This window comes from Mustela erminea, chromosome 13 (genome assembly GCF_009829155.1).
Source record: "Mustela erminea isolate mMusErm1 chromosome 13, mMusErm1.Pri, whole genome shotgun sequence".
Taxonomy (NCBI): domain Eukaryota; kingdom Metazoa; phylum Chordata; class Mammalia; order Carnivora; family Mustelidae; genus Mustela; species Mustela erminea.
In genome coordinates this window covers 22,592,266-22,608,610 of record NC_045626.1, presented here as the reverse complement: position 1 = coordinate 22,608,610, position 16,345 = coordinate 22,592,266, and positions in this window count along the sequence as shown.

The window sequence follows — 16,345 nt, the reverse complement described above, 5'->3', positions numbered from 1 at the left end:
TTATTTCCCACCTGAGCTTCATAGTATTCAGACGTCCCTGTGTATGGAAACTGCTCCTGCAAGGTCATTCCTTTGATGTTCCCTTCAAGCATGTTCTCTCTAGGAGATGCTTCAATTTTTGTCCCCTTTATTATCTTGTAACAGGAGTACAAGACTTTGGGATTCATACCAACCTGTATTCAGAGAGCCACTTACTAGCCGTAGTCTTGGAAGTTATTTACTCTGTGGGGTTCTCAGTAGCAAAATAAGGTAATAATTTAGCAATAGCTTTCATACTGGCTGGTTGAGGAAACTGTGTACCTAAAACTCCCACCCAACTAACAACAGGAAGTGCTCGTTCTCTTCCCTATTCTAGAGGATGGTCATCTCCAATCACCCAAGGGACATGGCAAGACTACATTAGAGTTTCTATTAATCTTTATTCTTAAATAATTTATATTGTGTCTGTTTATAAGGTACAAAATATGATGGCATTTTAATGCATATAACTTATAAATATATATACTTATTGGGACATAAGAAAAAATTATTGAGAAACTACACTATTAAAATTTGACCTACTTTCAGTGAACTTTGTTCTTAAGGCATTAATTAACAGTAATTTATTATAGATTTCCAAGTTAGGTTTTCATTTTTAAATTTTGTTTTTAAAATGTTTATTTTTTGTTTTTTATTTCAATTCCAGTGCAGTTATTAACATAGTGTTATTAGTTTCAGGTGTACAATACAGTGATTCAACAATTCTATACATTACTTAGTGCTCATCATGGTAATATATACTTTATGGCTGAGTAATATTCCATTGTGTACACACACACACACACACACACCCCGCATCTTCTTTATTCATCTATTGATGGACACTTGGGCTGATTCCTTAATTTGACTATGGTATATAATGGTACAATAAACACAGAGGTTCATGTGTCCTTTTGAATCAGTGCTTTTATTTATTTATTTATTTATTTATTTATTTATTTATTGGTAGATACCCAGTAGTGTGATTACTAGTTCATAGGACAGTACTATTTTTAACTTTCTGAGGAACCTCCACACTGTTTTCCACAGCGGCTGCACCAACAGTACATGAGTCCCTTTCTCTCCATATCCTTGCCAACACTTGTTTCTTGTGTTTTTGATTTTATATGTTTGCATTTTAAATGAAATAATTAAACTATTTTAATGTCTTATAATTAAAAATGAATCTCTAAGCATTGAAGAAAAATCTACATTCTTGACTGCTTAGGTAGTATAGCTTTCACTATCTCATTCCTTTATTTCAGTTGTCAGCTAACGATGGCCCACAAAGCCCAACATAATACTATCTAGCTCTTTATAGAAAAAGCTTTCTGTTCTTTGCCTTATCACTTACTCATGAGTACTCCACGTTTTTTAGAGAAGCTGAGGGGTTTCATATATATGTACACAAACACACAAATATATATATATATATACACACACACATGCTCCTTAAGACAAATTGAATCCTACATCTAGTAATTTTAAACTCTGCGTTTATTCTGCTAAACTGCACAGCAATTTTCTGTAGTATTTACAGTGGCATGTTATAAATAGAGCAAATACAGACATTAGGATTAGAAAGAAGATCTCTGATGGTGTGATTTGGAGTCAACGTTCTGAAAGAGTCAGACAGTATTTTACTACTGGTATATATATCATTGTATCATGGTAGATACTGCTAATTGATTAAAGTATATTTTTTGCTGAGCCAGAATGCAGCCACAGTATCCTTTTGAACAGAATTTTCCAGGCATAATATGTGAAACATAGTTGGCATTTCTGATAAAAATGAGTAGAGGGAGGTACAAGTACTTGAGTCCAATTGAAGACTGAAGTAGAGTTGTAGGGAATTACAAGCACATGAGATAAAACATGATTTTTGGTTTATTTATTTATTTATTTTTAAGCAAGAATCTCATTCAAGAAGAACATATTCAAGAGATTCTCTTTGGGCAACAAATAGCTAGTAGCTGTAGGGGATCTAGGAGGGTATAACAGCCTAGCAGAGTAGCTAGGATCATGGGCTCCAGAGTCAGAAGGTCTAGGTCCAGATTCCAACTCTGTTACTTCGTTGTATGTGATCTTGGGCAAGTTTTATGTCTTGTTTCTTGGTTTGGTCCTCTAGCAAAATGGGAAAATAAGGAAAGCTATTACATGAGGCAATTATAAAAATCAACTGACTTGGTTTCCTTAAAGCATGTAAGGCACCAGGCACTCTCCAATATAAGATAACTTGTAGTGCAAATGTTATAGTACTAATGGCATAGCCCTTGTGAACTCAAGACAGAGAAATTTAAAAAACGGGAAAAATTTAAAAACAAACAAACAGAAGATTGTATGGTATAAACCATGTTCCAGGGTCTTTACTTTTTGGTGTCGTGTGCTTCTCAGAACTGTTTCGTCTATCTCTAAAAGTCAAAGATAAATGAAAACACTCACCATTTTTTGCATTTGTGCATGACAGTGTTCTATCCTAATGAATTTTATCCATCACCTGGAGGATTTGTCAGTAGCTCTCAGGACAGTGCAGTCCTATGGTAGATATTGGTGTGACCTATCATTTGTCCTGTTTTGTTCTTTTATGTTTTTAGACAAACAGATATTCTTGCCATTGTGGCAAGTTGGAAAATGTCACTCTAGTGCTACTTTTCAATAATGCTGATTTACCAGTGCATTTAATCAGGTAGAGTTAAGGTCTCATTGTGCTGTAAAGCATTCATAGTAAGAAGTTGCCTTTCAATACTGCAAATAATTTATTCCAAGTTTTGGGAAACATTTGTATTCTAATACTCAACTATAATGCCCCAGGGGTATCTGGGTAGTAACTCATGATCTAAACTATCTTTATAGCAATTTTCTAGAGAAATGATCTATGAGTTATGACTTTGAATATCTCTTATATATGCCTTTATAATCTATAATTTTAAATCACAAAATGTAGAAATATTTTCTAAAGTAAGTTCACAGGGAAAAAAATTACTGAATAGACTCTCATGAGACCATACAGGATGGTATCACTCCTCAGGTATCTCCTAACCAAAATTCTACAAGTATTGGAATATATACCTTTTGAAAATGTCAAAAGAAGTAAATGGTGATTATAAAGGTCTATAAGGGAGCTTTCTTCTGTTGTGGATTATTATCTCAAATTATCCACATTTTCAAGAGCCAGACTCTTTTCCCTCTATTACTGGTAGATGAAGAGATGGCCTCATTCTTGATGTTGAAGCACGACTCTGACAGCCAGTACCGGTCTTCGAGCATGGCAGATTATCACTAGCAGGTATGTACTTCCTTCACACAGCTTGTGTGGGAGGTCTGTACTTACCCCACTGCTGGGGGGTTTGACCACAGGCAACAGTCACCGTGTTGAGCCAAAGCTTTAAGAATCTTCACAGGTTTCTGCTTAACTTTCTGGGGGCTTCTGACTTCTTCCATGAAAGGGGCATTCCTCAGGTTGCTGCTGCCTCTCCAGCTCTGGCCCAAGAATGAGACCTGCAGAGCAAACCTAAAATAATGCCAAGCCATGATGGCCACTCTGCAGATGTTAGGCAGCATTATTGTGGCAGTAGTAATTAATAATGTGATTAATACAGGTCTTGGCTTTAGTTTCCTGGTAAGAGAGGATTTCCTCAAAAGGATTTGTTGTCTGATCTTCATATCTAAGTAGGAGTTTGGGCAATAAAAGGCATGGGGAGAGGTTGGGTAGGGCATCTTACTACATCATCCTGCTACTTTTGATCAAATCTCCCATTGCCCAGATCATTCTCAAATCAAATTGTGATTCAGTTGTGACTGAGTGTTGCTACTAAATTAGAACTTTATTTATTTATTTATTTATTTATTTATATTTCCAGCATAACAGTATTCATTATTTTTGCACCACACCCCGTGCTCCATGCAATCCGTGCCCTCTATAATACCCACCACCTGGTACCCCAACCTCCCACCCCCCGTCCCTTCAAAACCCTCAGATTGTTTTTCAGAGTCCATAGTCTCTCATGGTTCACCTCCCCTTCCAATTTCCCCCAACTCCCTTCTCCACTCTAAGTCCTCATGTCCTCCATGCTATTTGTTATGCTCCACAAATAAGTGAAACCATATGATAATTGACTCTCTCTGCTTGACTTATTTCACTCAGCATAATCTCTTCCAGTCCCGTCCATGTTGCTATAAAAGTTGGGTATTCATCCTTTCTGATGGAGGCATAATTCTCTATCCCCAGGGGTACAGGTCTGTGAATCACCAGGTTTACACACTTCACAGCACTCACCAAAGCACATACCCTCCCCAATGTCCATATTCCCACCCCCTTCTCCCAAACCCCCTCCCCCCAGCAACCCTCAGTTTGTTTTGTGAGATTAAAAGTCACTTATGGTTTGTCTCCCTCCCAATCCCATCTTGTTTCATTTATTCTTCTCCTACCCACTTAAGCCCCCATGTTGCATCACCACTTCCTCATATCAAAGAGATCATATGATAGTTGTCTTTCTCTGCTTGACTTATTTCGCTAAGCATGATACGCTCTACTTCCATCCATGTTGTCGCAAATGGCAAGATTTCATTTCTTTTGATGGCTGCATAGTATTCCATTGTGTATATATACCACATCTTCTTGATCCATTCATCTGTTGATGGACATCTAGGTTCTTTCCATAGTTTGGCTATTGTGGACATTGCTGCTATAAACATTCGGGTGCATGTGCCCCTTTGGATCACTACGTTTGTATCCTTAGGGTAAATACCCAATAGTGCAATTGCTGGGTCATAGGGCAGTTCTATTTTCAACATTTTGAGGAACCTCCATGCTGTTTTCCAGAGTGGCTGCACCAGCTTGCATTCCCACCAACAGTGTAGGAGGGTTCCCCTTTCTCCACATCCTCGCCAGCATCTGTCATTTCCTGACTTGTTTATTTTAGCCATTCTGACTGGTGTGAGGTGATATCTCATTGTGGTTTTGATTTGTATTTCCCTGATGCCGAGTGATATGGAGCACTTTTTCATGTGTCTGTTGGCCATCTGGATGTCGTCTTTGCAGAAATGTCTGTTCATGTCCTCTGCCCATTTCTTGATTGGATTATTTGTTCTTTGGGTGTTGAGTTTGCTAAGTTCTTTATAGATTCTGGACACTAGTCCTTTATCTGATATGTCATTTGCAAATATCTTCTCCCATTCTGTCAGTTGTCTTTTGATTTTGTTAACTGTTTCCTTTGCTGTGCAAAAGCTTTTGATCTTGATGAAATCCCAATAGTTCATTTTTGCCCTTGCTTCCCTTGCCTTTTGCGTTGTTCCTAGGAAGATGTTGCTGCGGTTGAGGTCAAAGAGGTTGCTGCCTGTGTTCTCCTCAAGGATTTTGATGGATTCCTTTCGCACATTGAGGTCCTTCATCCATTTTGAGTCTATTTTTGTGTGTGGTGTAAGGAAATGGTCCAATTTCATTTTTCTGCATGTGGCTGTCCAATTTTCCCAGCACCATTTATTGAAGAGGCTGTCTTTTTGCCATTGGACATTCTTTCCTGCTTTGTCGAAGATTAGTTGACCATAGAGTTGAGGGTCTATTTCTGGGCTCTCTATTCTGTTCCATTGATCTATGTGTCTGTTTTTGTGCCAGTACCATGTTGTCTTGATGACGACAGCTTTGTAATAGAGCTTGAAGTCCGGAATTGTGATGCCACCAACGTTGGCTTTCTTTTTCAATATCCCTTTGGCTATTCGAGGTCTTTTCTGGTTCCATATAAATTTTAGCATTATTTGTTCCATTTCTTTGAAAAAGATGGATGGTACTTTGATAGGAATTGCATTAAATGTGTAGATTGCTTTAGGTAGCATAGACATTTTCACAATATTTATTCTTCCAATCCAGGAGCATGGAACATTTTTCCATTTCTTTGTGTCTCTTCCTCAATTTCTTTCATGAGTACTTTATAGTTTTCTGAGTATAGATTCTGTGTCTCTTTGGTTAGGTTTATTCCTAGGTATCTTATGGTTTTGGGTGCAATTGTAAATGGGATTGACTCCTTAATTTCTCTTTCTTCTGTCTTGCTGTTGGTGTAGAGAAATGCAACTGATTTCTGTGCATTGATTTTATATCCTGACACTTTACTGAATTCCTGTATAAGTTCTAGCAGTTTTGGAGTGGAGTCTTTTGGGTTTTCCACATATAGTATCATATCATCTGCGAAGAGTGATAATTTGACTTCTTCTTTGCCGATTTGGATGCCTTTAATTTCCTTTTGTTGTCTGATTGCTGAGGCTAGGGCCTCTAGTACTATGTTGAATAGCAGTGGTGATAATGGACATCCCTGCCTTGTTCCTGACCTTAGCGGAAAAGCTTTCAGTTTTTCTCCATTGAGAATGATATTTGCGGTGGGTTTTTCATAGATGGCTTTGATGATATTGAGGTATGTGCCCTCTATCCCTACACGTTGAAGAGTTTTGATCAGGAAGGGATGCTGTACTTTGTCAAATGCTTTTTCAGCATCTATTGAGAGTATCATATGGTTCTTGTTCTTTCTTTTATTGATGTGTTGTATCACATTGACTGATTTGCGGATGTTGAACCAACCTTGCAGCCCTGGAATAAATCCCACTTGGTCGTGGTGAATAATCTTTTTAATGTACTGTTGAATCCTATTGGCTAGTATTTTGTTGAGTATTTTCGCATCTGTGTTCATCAAGGATATCGGTCTATAGCTCTCTTTTTTGGTGGGATCCTTGTCTGGTTTTAGGATCAAGGTGATGCTGGCCTCATAAAATGAGTTTGGAAGTTTTCCTTCCATTTCTATTTTTTGGAACAGTTTCAGGAGAATAGGAATTAGTTCTTCTTTAAATGTTTGGTAGAATTCCCCCGGGAAGCCGTCTGGCCCTGGGCTTTTGTTTGTTTGGAGATTTTTAATGACTGTTTCAATCTCCTTACTGGTTATGGGTCTGTTCAGGCTTTCTATTTCTTCCTGGTTCAGTTGTGGTAGTTTATATGTTTCTAGGAATGCATCCATTTCTTCCAGATTGTCAAATTTATTGGCGTAGAGTTGCTCATAGTATGTTCTTATAATAGTTTGTATTTCTTTGGTGTTAGTTGTGATCTCTCCTCTTTCATTCATGATTTTATTTATTTGGGTCCTTTCTCTTTTCTTTTTGATAAGTCGGGCCAGGGGTTTATCAATTTTATTAATTCTTTCAAAGAACCAGCTCCTAGTTTCGTTGATTTGTTCTATTGTTTTTTTGGTTTCTATTTCATTGATTTCTGCTCTGATCTTTATGATTTCTCTTCTCCTGCTGGGCTTAGGGTTTCTTTCTTGTTCTTTCTCCAGCTCCTTTAGGTGTAGGGTTAGGTTGTGTACCTGAGACCTTTCTTGTTTCTTGAGAAAGGCTTGTACCGCTATATATTTTCCTCTCAGGACTGCCTTTGTTGTGTCCCACAGATTTTGAACCGTTGTATTTTCATTATCATTTGTTTCCATGATTTTTTTCAATTCTTCTTTAATTTCCCGGTTGACCCATTCATTCTTTAGAAGGATGCTGTTTAGTCTCCATGTATTTGGGTTCTTTCCAAACTTCCTTTTGTGGTTGAGTTCTAGCTTTAGAGCATTGTGGTCTGAAAATATGCAGGGAATGATCCCAATCTTTTGATACCGGTTGAGTCCTGATTTAGGACCGAGGATGTGATCTATTCTGGAGAATGTTCCATGTGCACTAGAGAAGAATGTGTATTCTGTTGCTTTGGGATGAAATATTCTGAATATATCTGTGATGTCCATCTGCTCCAGTGTGTCGTTTAAGGCCTTTCTTTCCTTGCTGATCTTTTGCTTGGATGATCTGTCCATTTCAGTGAGGGGAGTGTTAAAGTCCCCTACTATTATTGTATTATTGTTGATGTGTTTCTTTGATTTTGTTATTAATTGGTTTATATAGTTGGCTGCTCCCACGTTAGGGGCATAGATATTTAAAATTGTTAAATCTTCTTGTTGGACAGACCCTTTGAGTATGATATAGTGTCCTTCCTCATCTCTTATTATAATCTTTGGCTTAAAATCTAATTGATCTGATATAAGGATTGCCACTCCTGCTTTCTTCTGATGTCCATTAGCATGGTAAATTCTTTTCCACCCCCTCACTTTAAATCTGGAGGTGTCTTCGGGCTTAAAATGAGTTTCTTGGAGGCAACATATAGATGGGTTTTGTTTTTTTATCCATTCTGATACCCTGTGTCTTTTGACAGGGGCATTTAGCCCATTAACATTCAGGGTAACTATTGAGAGATATGAATTTAGTGCCATTGTATTGCCTGTAAGTTGACTGTTACTGTATATGGTCTCTGTTCCTTTCTGATCTACCACTTGTAGGCTCTCTCTTTGCTTAGAGGACCCCTTTCAATATTTCCTGTAGAGCTGGTTTGGTATTTGCAAATTCTTTCAGTTTTTGTTCGTCCTGGAAGCTTTTAATCTCTCCTTCTATTTTCAGTGATAGCCTAGCTGGATATAGTATTCTTGGCCGCATGTTTTTCTCGTTTAGTGCTCTGAAAATATCATGCCAGCTCTTTCTGGCCTGCCAGGTCTCTGTGGATAAGTCAGCTGCCAATCTAATATTTTTACCATTGTATGTTACAGACTTCTTTTCCCGGGCTGCTTTCAGGATTTTCTCTTTGTCACTGAGACTTGTAAATTTTACTATTAGGTGACGGGGTGTGGGCCTATTCCTATTGATTTTGAGGGGCGTTCTCTGAACCTCCTGAATTTTGATGCTCGTTCCCTTTGCCATATTGGGGAAATTCTCCCCAATAATTCTCTCCAGTATACCTTCTGCTCCCCTCTCTCTTCTTCTTCTGGAATCCCAATTATTCTAATGTTGTTTCGTCTTATGGTGTCACTTATCTCTCGAATTCTCCCCTCGTGGTCCAGTAGCTGTTTGTCCCTCTTTTGCTCAGCTTCTTTATTCTCTGTCATTTGGTCTTCTATATCACTAATTCTTTCTTCTGCCTCATTTATCCTAGCAGTGAGAGCCTCCATTTTTGATTGCACTTCATTAATAGCTTTTTTTATTTCAACTTGGTTAGATTTTAGTTCTTTTATTTCTCCAGAAAGGGCTTTTATATCTCTCGAGAGGGTTTCTCTAATATCTTCCATGCCTTTTTCGAGCCCGGCTAGAACCTTGAGAATTGTCATTCTGAACTCTAGATCTGACATATTACCAATGTCTGTATTGATTAGGTCCCTAGCCTTCGGTACTGCCTCTTGTTCTTTTTTTTGTGTTGAATTTTTCCGTCTTGTCATTTTGTCCAGATAAGAGTATATGAAGGGGCAAGTAAAATACTAAATGGGTGGCAACAACCCCAGGAAAAAATGCTTTAACCAAATTAGAAGAGATCCAAAATCGTGAGGGGGGAGAAAGGGGATAAAAAGAGGTTCAAAAAGGAAGAAAGAAAAAAAAGAAAAAAGAAAAAAAAAAAAAAAAAGAAAAGAAAAGAATTAAAAAAAAAAAGGAAAACACCTAAGAAAAATGTAAAAAAGAAAAAATATATGTGTTAGATAAACTAGTAAAAAATCGTTAAAAAAGAAAAAGGTAACAGTTAAAAAAAAAAAAAATTTTACCCGAAGGCGAGAAAAAAAAAAAAAAACAAAAGATGAAAAAGAAAAAAATTAAATTAACTGCAAGACTAAAAAAAAAATCACAAGGAAGAAGCCATGAGTTCCGTGCTTGGCTTTCTCCTCCTCTGGAATTCTGCTGCTCTCCTTGGTATTGAAACCGCACTCCTTGGTAGGTGAACTTGGTCTCGGCTGGATTTCTTGTTGATCTTCTGGGGGAGGGGCCTGTTGTAGTGATTCTCAAATGTCTTTGCCCCAGGCGGAATTACACCGCCCTTACCCGGGGCCGGGGTGAGTAATCCGCTCGGGTTCTCTTTCAGGAGCTTTTGTTCCCTGAGCGCTTTCCGTAGAGTTCCGGAGGACGGGAATGAAAATGGCGGCCTCCTGGTCTCCGGCCCGGTGGAGCCGAGAGCCCAGGGCCGCACTCCTCAGTGCGCCCTCAGAGAACAGCGCCCAGTTACTCCCGTCTGCCTGACCTCCGGCCGCGCTCCGAGCTCTCCGAGCCTGCGACCAGTTCAAGGTAACACCGAGCTGTGAGCTTACTGTCGGCTCTGTCTCTGTAGCCGGCTTTCCCGTTCCAATACCCGCAAGGTCTGCGACACTCAGACACCCCTGATCCTTCTGTGACCCTGTGGGACCTGAGGCCACGCTGAACCCGCGTGGGCTTCGCCCCGGTTTAGCCTCTGGAGCGATGTCCCTCAGCGGAACAGACTTTTAAAAGTCCTGATTTTGTGCACCGTTGCTCCGCCGCTTGCCGGGAGCCGGCCCCTACCCCCGGGGTCTATCTTCCCGTCGCTTTGGATTCACTTCTCCACCGGTCCTACCTTTCAGAAAGTGGTTGTTTTTCTGTTTCCAGAATTGCTGTTCTTCTTCTCTTCGATCTGCCGATGGATTTTCAGGTGTTTGCAATCTTTAGATAAGCTATCTAGCTGATCTCCGGCTAGCTGAAGCAGTCTCAGCCTGCTACTTCTCCGCCATCTTGACTCCTCCCCCTAAATTAGAACTTTTGACACCAAAAATTGTCCACATTTTTAACCCACTGAGCCACCCAGGTGCCCCAAAATTGTCCACATTTTTAAGCTTGTTGTGTCTTTTGGACACGTATATTTTAAATGGCCTAGCTGTGGGTCATTTATTGATGATGAGACAGAGCGATGTATTAAAAAAAACATAGGAATAAGACAAATTGGGGTTCAATTCCCTAATAAGTCACCTACTACCTATGTGTAGCAGTAAGATATTTATCTCACTGTGGTTTACTTTCCTCATATATAAGGTGACAGTAACACTTCCCTGTATGTTTTTGTGTTTTAAAGGAGCATGTGATTAGGGAAATGTTTAGTATAGTTCCTCTTATACTCTTTAATGATTACTTACCATTACTAGGCACCAAAGGCTTGTGCATGTATTTTCTCTTGTCATTTTTATTAAAATATGAGACCTATTATCATCTCCATTTTATGAAGGAGAACATTGAGGTAATGGAGTTTATAGAATTTGAATAAAGTCACTACAACAAAGGAATGGTGGGGCAAAATTTTAACCCAGGTTAGAACTGAGGGAATTGGTAGGAGAAAGAGACTATCACTTATATCTTAACAAGAACAAACTGGATAAGTTAAAAAAAAAAAACTTAAAATACATAAAATACCTGAGGATACAAATCAACTAAGTTTCAGAAAGGAGTAGGCTCTTTCTATGAAAGAAGTCTTACAGCTCTTGTCATCTCTAGGGACAGGATAGAAAGAATTAAACCCTTTATAATATGGCTAAAGAGAAATCAACCTGATTTCCGACTATCTTTTAATGCTCAAATGTGGACAGGCATGATAATTGAAATTTTAGGGATCCACAGTTATAAATCAAATACACATCCAGTCTCTCTATGTTTCCCATGGTGCCTTGAGTGAGTGCTCAGGGATGGACTAGAATACCAAAGACTAGGGGCAGAGAAGAGGACATCCCTGGGCCAAATGCTACTTCATTGTATGCGGGTCAGCACTTAGCCAAAACAGGGCAGAAGGACTAAGCAAAATCCCCACCTCTATCCTGAGGTGCAGTGGGGTTTTTATGACCAAAAGAAAAGGGCACTCCCAAAGGATGAGAACAAAGCAGGAGAGTTAGGAGAGATTTCAACCCCTCCCTCAGGAGACCTTACCAAAGAATTGGTAATCACCTAATTAGGATTGTGATAAGGCAGAAGTGTTGAGAGAGAATCCCCTGTGATATACTGGGTCTTCACCTAAAAGATAGCGGGTAGGTCAGCAAGGTCTGGAGAGATTTCCTGAAGCATAGAAAACCAGGTTCAAGGGTGGAGGATGAGAATCTTCAGTGACCCCAAAAGGGTGGTTATGTTGAGCTATAGAGCTGAGGCTTCAGACCTATTGCTGCTGTAGGTCAGGAGGTTGGTGACTGGCTATAAAATGGGGAACAATTGCTGGAGTCTTGGTGTTCAGATCCTAAGCTCTGCTAAGAGAAAGTTGGGCTATCACCATAAAAACATTAGAAGACAGTGGAAGACCATCATTTTAAAACTACAACAGAGCCCAAACCCAGCCCAGTAATAGATTTTAGAGTCAGCTTCACCAAAATGATGATGTAAGAAAGGAAGCTGTGTGACCTTATAAAGGGATAAACATTATTTATACAGTCTCTGCTGCTGTTTTTTTGTTTTGTTTTGTTTTGCTTTGCTTTTTTAGTACCTAATGTTTGGTTTAAAAACAAAACAAAAACCAACCAGGAAACATGCAGAAAAATATGACCAATAATCCAGAAGCAGAACCACAGAAGTATAAATTTATTTACTACCTGGCCATTTTCAGTCAAGTTTGCCAACCCCTAATCTAGGAAAGAAGAACTGATAATTTAGGTGAGCAATAGTAAGAATGTCAGCAGACTTGGAAAAAAATAATGGAGGATAGAATTCAAAGGAGCAACATCTTTGAAAATGCTGAAAAAAGAAAGAAAACTGTCAACCCAGCTCTGAGACTTTTAATTTCGACATTGCATTCACTGCCATTTATCAGATTTTTTTGGTGGGGGAGCACATGGAAGCCAGCTTCCCAGATCTTGATAATTGTACCTAAAAAGATGAAGTTAAGCAGGTGAAGCATAGGATGTGTAGTTGAATTTTAAAAACAGTTGCTCACAAAGAGTTTACAATATATGTGAATAGGAGGCTGGACTTGACAGGGTGTTGGGTACTCAATTTTGGTTCTCAATGTTGTGTGGCAAATAGAACATGAGTTGGAGTCAGGAAAAAAAGCATAGAATCAAAGCACAGTCCTACCTCTACAGTGTTTTTATGACAGTTTCTCTAGGCTGTGGTTCTGTTCTCTATAAAAGAGTTGATAACTGCCCCCACCTGCCTTACACGGTTGAGTTGCAAGTCAAGGGAATGGGAGTGAATGTTGTGAGGTTTTGAAAGGCACTTTGAATACTCCCAAAATATAGGTTGAAATATTACTGTTAAAATTACAGACGAATGGATAAGGAAGATGTGGTCGATATACCTATGGAGTATTATGCCTCCATCAGAAAGGATGAATACCCAACTTTTGTAGCAACGTGGACGGGACTGGAAGAGATTATGCTGAATGAAATAAGTCAAGCAGAGAGAGTCAATTATCATATGGTTTCACTTATTTGTGGAGCATAACAAATAACATGGAGGACAAGGGGAGATGGAGAGGAGAAGGGAGTTGAGGGAAATTGGAAGGGGAGGTGAACCATGAGAGACTATGGACTCTGAAAAACAATCTGAGGGTTTTGAAGGGGCGGGGGGTGGGAGGTTGGGGGAACCAGGTGGTGGGTATTGGAGAGAGCACGGATTGCATGGAGCACTGGGTGTGGTGCAAAAACAATGAATACTGTTACGCTGAAAAGAAATTTAAAAAAACAAAAACAAAAACAAAAACAAAGGAACCCAAACTCCTACCATCAGTAAAAATCCATAAGTGCAGTTGATGTTTCGTGGATATAATTGTGGAAAGAGAGAAGTGATGATTTTGTTCTACTCTGTCCTGATAATTCCACTGCAGGAATTCTGAAAGTCATACATTAGGAGAGAAATAGACCCAAAATTCTAAAAATCTTAGGTGCAGAATGTTTGAAAGAAGGGGAGATTAGCAGTATTTGTAGTAAAGAGAATTGGAGGTCTTAAGAAACAAAGTGGAAAGAATTTTTGGATAAACTCTGTCTTTGGAATCTTGGCTTAGTCACTCCGTTGGCAGCTTGGATCTGGAAAAATAAAGCTTCTTGAGTCTCACTTTCAACAGGTATTAAATAGAGATAGTTATTTAATTTATTATACTTTTGTGGGAATTCAGTAAGATATTGAGTATGATAAACAATATATAAGCTGATTTTATATATTACTCTAAGAGGAAAGATCTAGAATAATTCTAATTATAAAGTACTTTAAGTCAGTGGGAGCTGTATAGAAATGGAATTGACTATTTCTCTTTGAGGAATTGGATTATAGGTTTGGTGGAAGGTATTCAAATGTCATTGGTATATGGTTGGATTATATGATGTTTTAGATCCTTGCCAACCTTCAGTTCATATCTGGACAGTATCAGTAAATAACACAGTGTATCAATTTGTCATCTCTTTTCTCATAATATGGAATTTGTATGTGTCTATACACAAGGTAAGTTAGGTTTTAAGAAGTCAAGATAGATTCATGTATCAGCCTGGTCAGAAGAGCAAAGCAAACTGAGAATAGGCGAGATCCAGATAGTTTCTCCAACTGGACACCAATCTAAATTTATGATCCTTTGTCTTCGAATTTCATAAGTTTACCCAGTAAGAAAATAAGAGTTTCTATTATAAAAGCAGAGAAACTCCATAGATCTTAATGGAAAGTTTTAAAAATTTTACTAAATATCAGATGAACTTTTTGAGGTGTCTAGAAAATGCTAGAAGTTTTATATTCTTCAAGCTAGGAGACAGGAAACATGCTTTGTCATAACTCCACAGGCGTTTTATTTGTGAAAGAAACAAAACTAATAATGGCAGACATGTCTGGAAAAAAATGACTAGAAATTGTTAGATTTGTGGATATGTTGTTTGTCTCATGCTTTCATAATAAGTGGAAGTCTGACTTACAGAAAAGGTCTGTTAGTATTTTATCAGCAACAGTGAACTACAAAGAAATGTGTAAAGAAATGCTCTTAGTAGAATGTTTGAGGGCTATTTGAGAGACCTGCCTGGAGAAGGAAAATATATTCTGGCCAAAGAGATGTTGTGATTGCCAAGGACCAGCCAGGAGATGTTTTATCCTGAGAAGTTAATTTTTCTGACTTACAGGTCCTGGTTTTGCATGATTAAATTAGAATCTCTACTAAAGGGTTTATTATAATTTAGGAGTCCTGATTTATTCATATTTTCTTTGTCCATTTACAGTTGCATTTATGTAGGAAAAATAAGCCCCCAGATTTTAGGAGGAATTAGTCTTACCCTGGAGTCAAGGATTAATTAAAAGCCCTTTGTAGGCAAAATAGCTAATTACATACATGAAATTTTTTCATTGATTTTTTTTTTTACTACCTTCTATTACGATTGCCATTCTCAGAAGTCCCTATTCTCTCCTCTCAATCACCACACTTTTAATTTATTTTGAATGGCTTTATTGAGATATAATTCACAAACCATGAAACTGACTCATTTAAAGTGTACAGTTCAGTGACTTTTACTGTATTCATAGAATTATTCATCTGTCACCAGAGTTTAGTACATTGCATTACCCCCAAATAAGCCTATATTCCTTAGCTGTTGCTTGCATTTGACTCCAAGCACTAGGAAACCACAGATATGCTTTTCTTTTTTATTTTATTCTCAATGTTTCCTGTAAATGGAATCCTACAATAGGCAGTCCTTTGGGTCTCTCTGCTTTCACTTAGCCTAATGTTCTCAAGCTTCATCCCTATTGGGGCGCGTAAGAGTGCTTCGTTTTAAAATTGGCAAATATGTTTCACTATATGGATATACCACATTCATTCCTTAGCTGATGGATATTTGGAGTTTTTCCCCACTTTTTGACTGTTAATAAATCTGCTATGAACATTGTTCTTCAAGTTTTTGTAAGGACATTTGTTTTCACTTTTCTTGGGCATATATGTAGGAGTAGAATTACTAGGCGATGTGATATGTCTTTTCAACTTTTTAACGAAAGGCCAGACTGTTTTCCAAAGCAGCTACATCATTTTACCCCCTCCCAGAAATGCATGAGGATTTCTTCACATTGTCACCAACACTTGTTATTATCTGTCTCTTAAACTATAGCCTTCCTAGTGAGTGTAAAGTTGGTATCTCATTTGCCTTTCTCTGATGGCTGATGATGTTGTGTGTCTTTTCATCACACATTAACCCTTTGTGTTATCTTTTTTTCGGAGAAATGCCTATTCAAATCTGTTCATTTAAAAATCATTATTTATCTTCTTATAAATGAGTTTTAAACATTCTTTAGATTTTCTAGATACAAATCCCCATCACATACACAATTTGCAAAATTTTTTTTCCCATTCTGTGGGTTGTTTTAAATCATCATATTTTATTGGGCTTCTTCCCCCCTTTCTACTTACTGATATTTGCCTCCATGACTGGCCTAATAAGTTGTCATCATGATAGTTTTAACTATATAAGTGTCTTCCTTTCCATCAACTATCATATTCACTCATTTGAGGACCTACTAGGTCTGAGCTTACTCACTGGGGAGGCAATGATCAGTATGGAATCTTGTT